The 7,662-nt window shown below is 34.2% G+C and overlaps 1 long non-coding RNA gene across 1 annotated transcript in view; it reads right to left on the reverse strand.

Annotated features, from left to right (window-relative positions):
* The window catches only part of LOC124029980, an 8,106-nt gene extending 806 nt beyond the window's left edge, over window positions 1-7,300 (reverse strand). Inside the window, exons 1-2 of the long non-coding RNA XR_006837882.1 lie at window positions 7,197-7,300; window positions 4,569-4,650 (exon numbers count right to left, since the gene is read on the reverse strand). This is a non-coding gene — a long non-coding RNA (uncharacterized LOC124029980). The remainder of the gene's footprint in view (window positions 1-4,568; window positions 4,651-7,196) is intronic.
* Between the last annotated feature and the right edge of the window lie 362 nt (window positions 7,301-7,662).

A 7,662-nucleotide genomic window follows, 5' to 3' on the forward strand; every position in this document is an offset into this window, starting at 1 on the left:
TATCTAACTCTCTATCTCTCTATATATCTCTCTATCTCTCTATATATCTATCTCTCTATCTCTCTATCTCTCTATATATCTATCTCTCTATATATCTCTATCTATCTAATCTCTCTATCTCTCTATATATCTATCTCTCTATATATCTATCTCTCTATCTCTCTATATATCTATCTCTCTATCTCTCTATCTCTATATATCTATCTCTATATCTCTATCTCTATATATATCTCTCTATATCTCTATCTCTATATATCTATCTCTATATATCTATCTCTCTATATATCTATCTCTCTATCTCTATCTATCTCTCTCTATATATCTATCTCTATCTCTCTATATATCTATCTCTCTATATATCTATCTCTCTATATATCTATCTCTATATATCTATCTATCTCTCTATATATCTATCTCTCTATATATCTATCTCTCTATATATCTCTATATATCTCTATATATATCTATCTCTATATCTATATCTATATATCTCTCTCTATATATCTATCTATCTATCTCTCTATATATCTATCTATCTCTCTATATATCTATCTCTCTATATATCTATCTATATATCTATATCTATCTATCTCTCTATCTCTCTATATATCTATATATCTATCTCTCTATATATCTATCTCTCTATATATCTATCTATCTCTCTATATATCTATCTATCTCTATATATCTCTATATATCTATCTCTATATATCTATCTCTCTATATATCTATCTCTCTATCTATATATCTCTATATCTCTATATATCTATCTCTATATCTATATATCTATCTCTCTATATATCTATCTCTCTATCTCTCTATATATCTATCTCTCTATATATCTATATATCTATCTCTATATATATCTATCTCTCTATCTATCTATCTCTATCTCTCTATATCTATCTATCTATCTCTCTATATATCTATATATCTATATCTATCTCTCTATCTATATATCTATCTCTCTATCTCTCTATATATCTATCTCTCTATATATCTATCTCTCTATATATCTATCTATATATCTCTCTCTATATATCTATCTCTCTATATATATATATCTCTATCTCTCTATATATCTATCTCTCTATATATCTCTCTCTATATATATCTATCTCTCTATCTCTCTATATATCTATATATCTCTCTCTCTATATATATATCTATCTCTCTATATATATATATCTCTATCTCTCTATATATCTATCTCTCTATATATCTCTCTATATATCTATCTCTCTATCTCTCTATATATATCTATCTCTCTATATATCTATCTCTCTATATATCTCTCTCTCTATATATATATCTATCTCTCTATATATATATATCTCTATCTCTCTATATATCTATCTCTCTATATATCTCTCTCTATATATATCTATCTCTCTATCTCTCTATATATCTATATATCTATATATCTATCTCTCTATCTATACATCTATATATCTCTCTATATATCTATCTCTCAATATATATATATATCTCTCTATCTCTCTCTATATATCTATATATCTATCTCTCTATATATCTATCTCTATCTCTCTCTATATATCTATCTCTATCTCTCTATATATCTATCTCTCTATCTCTCTATATATCTATCTCTCTATCTCTCTATATATCTATCTCTCTATATATCTATCTCTCTATATCTATCTCTCTATCTCTATATATCTATATATCTATCTCTATATATATCTATCTCTCTATCTCTCTCTATATATCTATATCTCTCTCTCTATATATCTATCTCTCTATATATCTATCTCTATCTCTCTATCTCTATATATCTATCTCTATATATCTATCTCTCTATATATCTATCTCTATATATCTATATATCTATCTCTATATATCTATCTATATATCTATCTCTCTATCTATCTCTCTATATATCTATCTCTCTATATATCTATCTCTCTATATCTATCTATCTCTCTATATATCTATCTCTCTATCTCTCTATATATCTATCTCTCTATATATCTATCTCTCTATCTCTCTATATATCTATATATCTATCTCTCTATATCTATCTCTATATATCTATCTCTCTATATATCTATATATCTATCTCTCTATCTATCTATCTCTCTATATATCTATCTCTCTATATATCTATCTCTCTATCTCTATATATATCTATCTCTCTATATATCTATCTCTCTATCTCTCTATATCTCTATCTCTCTATATATCTATCTCTATATATCTATCTCTCTATCTATATCTATCTCTCTATCTCTCTCTATATATCTATCTCTCTATCTCTCTATATATCTATCTATCTATCTCTCTATATATCTATATATCTATATATCTATCTCTCTATCTCTCTATATATCTATCTCTCTATATCTATCTCTATATATCTATCTCTCTATATATCTATCTCTCTATCTCTCTATATATCTATCTCTCTATCTCTATATATCTATCTCTCTATATATCTATCTATCTCTCTATATATATCTATCTCTCTATATATCTATCTCTCTATATATCTATCTCTCTATATATCTATCTCTCTATATATCTATCTCTCTATCTCTCTATATATCTATCTCTATCTCTCTATATATCTATCTCTCTATATATCTATCTCTCTATCTCTATATATCTATCTCTCTATATATCTATCTCTCTAACTCTCTATCTCTATATATCTATCTCTCTATATATCTATCTCTCTATATATCTATCTCTATATCTATATATCTATATATCTATCTCTATATATCTATCTCTATATATCTATCTCTCTCTATATATCTCTCTATATCTCTATCTCTCTATATATCTATCTCTCTCTATATATCTATCTCTCTATCTCTCTATATATCTATCTCTCTATATATCTATATATCTATCTCTATCTCTCTATATATCTATATCTCTATATCTCTACCTCTCTATCTCTCTATATATATATATCTCTATCTCTCTATATATCTATCTCTCTATATATATATCTATCTCTCTCTCTATATATCTATCTCTCTATATATCTCTATCTCTATATATCTATCTCTCTATATATCTATCTCTCTATATATCTATCTCTCTATCTCTCTATATATCTATCTCTCTATATATCTCTCTATATATCTATCTCTATATACTCTCTATCTCTCTATATATCTATCTATATATCTATATCTCTATATATCTATCTCTCTATATCTCTATATATCTATCTCTCTATCTATCTCTATATATCTATCTCTCTATATATCTATCTCTCTATCTATATATCTATCTCTCTATATCTATCTATCTCTATATATCTATCTCTATATATCTATATATCTATATATCTATCTCTATATATCTATCTCTCTATCTCTCTATATATCTATCTCTATATATCTATCTCTATATATCTATCTCTCTATCTATCTCTATATATCTATCTCTATATATCTATATATATCTATCTATCTCTATATCTATATCTCTATCTCTATATATCTATCTCTCTATCTCTATATATCTATCTCTCTATCTATCTATCTCTATCTCTCTATATATCTATCTATCTCTCTATATATCTATCTCTCTATCTCTCTATATATCTATCTCTCTCTATATATCTATCTCTCTATCTCTATATATCTATCTCTATATATCTATATATCTCTATATATCTATCTATCTCTCTATATATCTATATATCTCTCTATCTCTCTATATCTATCTCTATATATCTATCTCTATCTCTCTATATATCTATCTCTATCTCTCTATATATCTATCTCTCTCTCTATATATCTATCTCTCTATATATCTATCTCTATATATCTATCTCTATATATATCTCTCTATCTATATATCTATATATCTACCTCTCTATATATCTATCTCTATATATCTATATATCTATCTCTCTATCTATCTATCTCTATCTCTCTATATATCTATCTATATATCTATCTATCTCTATCTCTCTATATCTATCTCTATCTCTCTATATATCTATCTCTCTATATATCTATCTCTATATATCTATCTATCTATCTCTATCTCTCTATATATCTATCTCTCTATCTCTATATATCTATCTCTCTATATCTCTATCTCTCTATATATCTCTCCCTCACCCTCCTCTCTCTCCATCTCTCCCTCTCTCTCCATCTCTCTCTCTCTCTCTCTCTCTCTCTCTCTCTCTCTCTCTCTCTCTCTCTCTCTCTCTCTCTCTCTCTCTCTCTCATCCTTCTCTCTCTCTCTCTCTCTCATCCTTCTCTCTCTCTCTCTCTCTCTCTCTCTCTCTCTCTCTCTCTCTCTCTCTCATCCTTCTCTCTCTCTCTCCTATCCCTCTCTCTCTCTCTCTCTCTCTCTATCCATCCCTCTCTCATCCCTCTCACTGGAGTGATGTGTACCTGTAGATTGTAACTACACACACACACACACACACACACACACACACACACACACACACACACACACACACACACACACACACACACACACACACACACACACACACACACACACACACACACACACACACACACACACACACACACACACACACACACACACACACACACACACACACCTACCTGTAGATAGCTCTACAGACTTGGACTGCTCCAGCAGGTGCTCTTTGGCTTTGGCAGACTGAGACAGCACTGTAGCCAGGAGCTAGAGGGAGAAACAACACGATCTTTAGTTTAGACACAGCCTTTAGTTACAACACACAGAGACACAGCCTTTAGTTTAGCTACAAGACACAGAGACACAGTCTTTAGTTTAGCTACAACACACAGAGACACAGCCTTTAGTTTAGCTACAACACACAGAGACACAGCCTTTAGTTACAACACACAGAGAGACACAGCCTTTAGTTTAGCTACAACACACAGATACACAGCCTTTAGTTTAGCTACAACACACAGAGACACAGTCTTTAGTTTAGCTACAACACACACAGAGACACAGCCTTTAGTTTAGCTACAACACACAGAAACACAGCCTTTAGTTACAACACACAGAGACACAGCCTTTAGTTACAACACACAGAGAGACACAGCCTTTAGTTTAGCTACAACACACAGAGACACAGTCTTTAGTTTAGCTACAACACACACAGAGACACAGCCTTTAGTTTAGCTACAACACACAGAGACACAGCCTTTAGCTACAACACACAGAGAGACACAGCCTTTAGTTAGAACACACAGAGAGACACAGCCTTTAGTTTAGTTACAACACACAGAGAGACACAGCCTTTAGTTTAGCTACAACACACAGAGACACAGTCTTTAGTTTAGCTACAACACATAGACACAGCCTTTAGTTTAGCTACAACACACAGAGACACAGTCTTTAGTTTAGCTACAACACACACAGAGACACAGCCTTTAGTTTAGCTACAACACACAGAAACACAGCCTTTAGTTACAACACACAGAGAGACTCAGCCTTTAGTTTAGCTACAACACACAGAGACACAGCCTTTAGTTACAACACACAGAGACACAGCCTTTAGTTACAACACACAGAGAGACACAGCCTTTAGTTTAGCTACAACACACAGAGACACAGTCTTTAGTTTAGCTACAACACACACAGAGACACAGCCTTTAGTTTAGCTACAACACACAGAGACACAGCCTTTAGCTACAACACACAGAGAGACACAGCCTTTAGTTAGAACACACAGAGAGACACAGCCTTTAGTTTAGTTACAACACACAGAGAGACACAGCCTTTAGTTTAGCTACAACACACAGAGACACAGTCTTTAGTTTAGCTACAACATAGACACAGCCTTTAGTTTAGCTACAACACACAGAGACACAGTCTTTAGTTTAGCTACAACACACAGAGACACAGCCTTTAGTTTAGCTACAACACACAGAGACACAGTCTTTAGTTACAACACACAGAGAGACACAGCCTTTAGTTTAGCTACAACACACAGAGACACAGCCTTTAGTTACAACACACAGAGAGACACAGCCTTTAGTTTAGCTACAACACACAGAGACACAGTCTTTAGTTTAGCTACAACACACACAGAGACACAGCCTTTAGTTTAGCTACAACACACAGAGACACAGCCTTTAGCTACAACACACAGAGAGACACAGCCTTTAGTTAGAACACACAGAGAGACACAGCCTTTAGTTTAGTTACAAACACAGAGATACACAGCCTTTAGTTTAGCTACAACACACAGAGACACAGTCTTTAGTTTAGCTACAACACACAGAGACACAGCCTTTAGTTTAGCTACAACACACAGAGACACAGTCTTTAGTTTAGCTACAACACACAGAGAGACACAGCCTTTAGTTTAGCTACAACACACAGAGACACAGCCTTTATTTTAGCTACAACACACAGAGAGACACAGCCTTTAGTTAGAACACACAGAGAGACACAGCCTTTAGTTTAGCTACAACACACAGAGAGACACAGCCTTTAGTTAGAACACACAGAGAGACACAGCCTTTAGTTTAGCTACAACACACAGAAACACAGTCTTTAGTTTAGCTACAACACACAGATTTAGTTACTACTACAACACACACAGAGACACAGTCTTTAGTTTAGCTACAACACACAGAGAGACACAGCCTTTAGTTTAGCTACAACACAGAGAGAGACACTGCCTTTAGTTTAGCTACAACACACAGAGAGACACAGCCTTTAGTTTAGCTACAACACACAGAGAGACACCAGTTTCTACACTAGGACAGATATATAGGACAGATATATAGGACTCCACACAGGGCCGTTCTACACTAGGACAGATATATAGGACAGATATATAGGACTCCACACAGGGCCATTCTACACTAGGACAGATATATAGGACAGATATATAGGACTCCACACAGGGCCATTCTACACTAGGACAGATATATAGGACAGATATATAGGACTCCACACAGGGCCATTCTACACTAGGACATATATAGGACAGATATAAACATTTCCTGATAACTTAATTGATTAAATTAAAAGGTTAAACAAAGACCTTTTATTAACACACAACAAAACTATAGACATGTTGTGTTATGTCATAGACGGTTACCGTGTCCATTTCAGGTGTGTGTGTGTGTGTGTGTGTGTGTGTGTGTGTGTGTGTGTGTGTGTGTGTGTGTGTGTGTGTGTGTGTGTGTGTGTGTGTGTGTGTGTGTGTGTGTGTGTGTGTGTGTGTGTGTGTGTGCGCGCCTCACCTTAACCCCCTCGGCCTGCGCGTGGAGAATGTGGGTGGAGCTCCCGGCACTCTGACCACTCCCTGATGACCTCACACTGGTCACACTGCCAGAACTCCCCACGCATTACGGGTCTCCACCTGGTAAACACAACACACACACACACAGGTGTGTGTTAACACAGAACCAGGTATTATATGTGTTTCTCCGCTACAATGCACTGGACAGCAGCCCACTCAACAGCATGGGTTCTCGACGAGGACAGACGTGGTGATTGACGGAGTGACTGACACACTTAAACACACACACATCCACTGACCGACGCAGGCCTGATGACTGACAGAGAGACTAAAGACCCATGCAGAGAGAGAGAGAGAGAGAGAGAGAGAGAGAGAGAGAGAGAGAGAGAGAGAGAGAGAGAGAGAGAGAGAGAGAGAGAGAGAGAGAGAGAGAGAGAGAGAGAGAGAGAGAGAGAGAGAGAGAGAGA

This window comes from Oncorhynchus gorbuscha, unplaced genomic scaffold, assembly GCF_021184085.1.
Source record: "Oncorhynchus gorbuscha isolate QuinsamMale2020 ecotype Even-year unplaced genomic scaffold, OgorEven_v1.0 Un_scaffold_8569, whole genome shotgun sequence".
Lineage (NCBI taxonomy): Eukaryota > Metazoa > Chordata > Actinopteri > Salmoniformes > Salmonidae > Oncorhynchus > Oncorhynchus gorbuscha.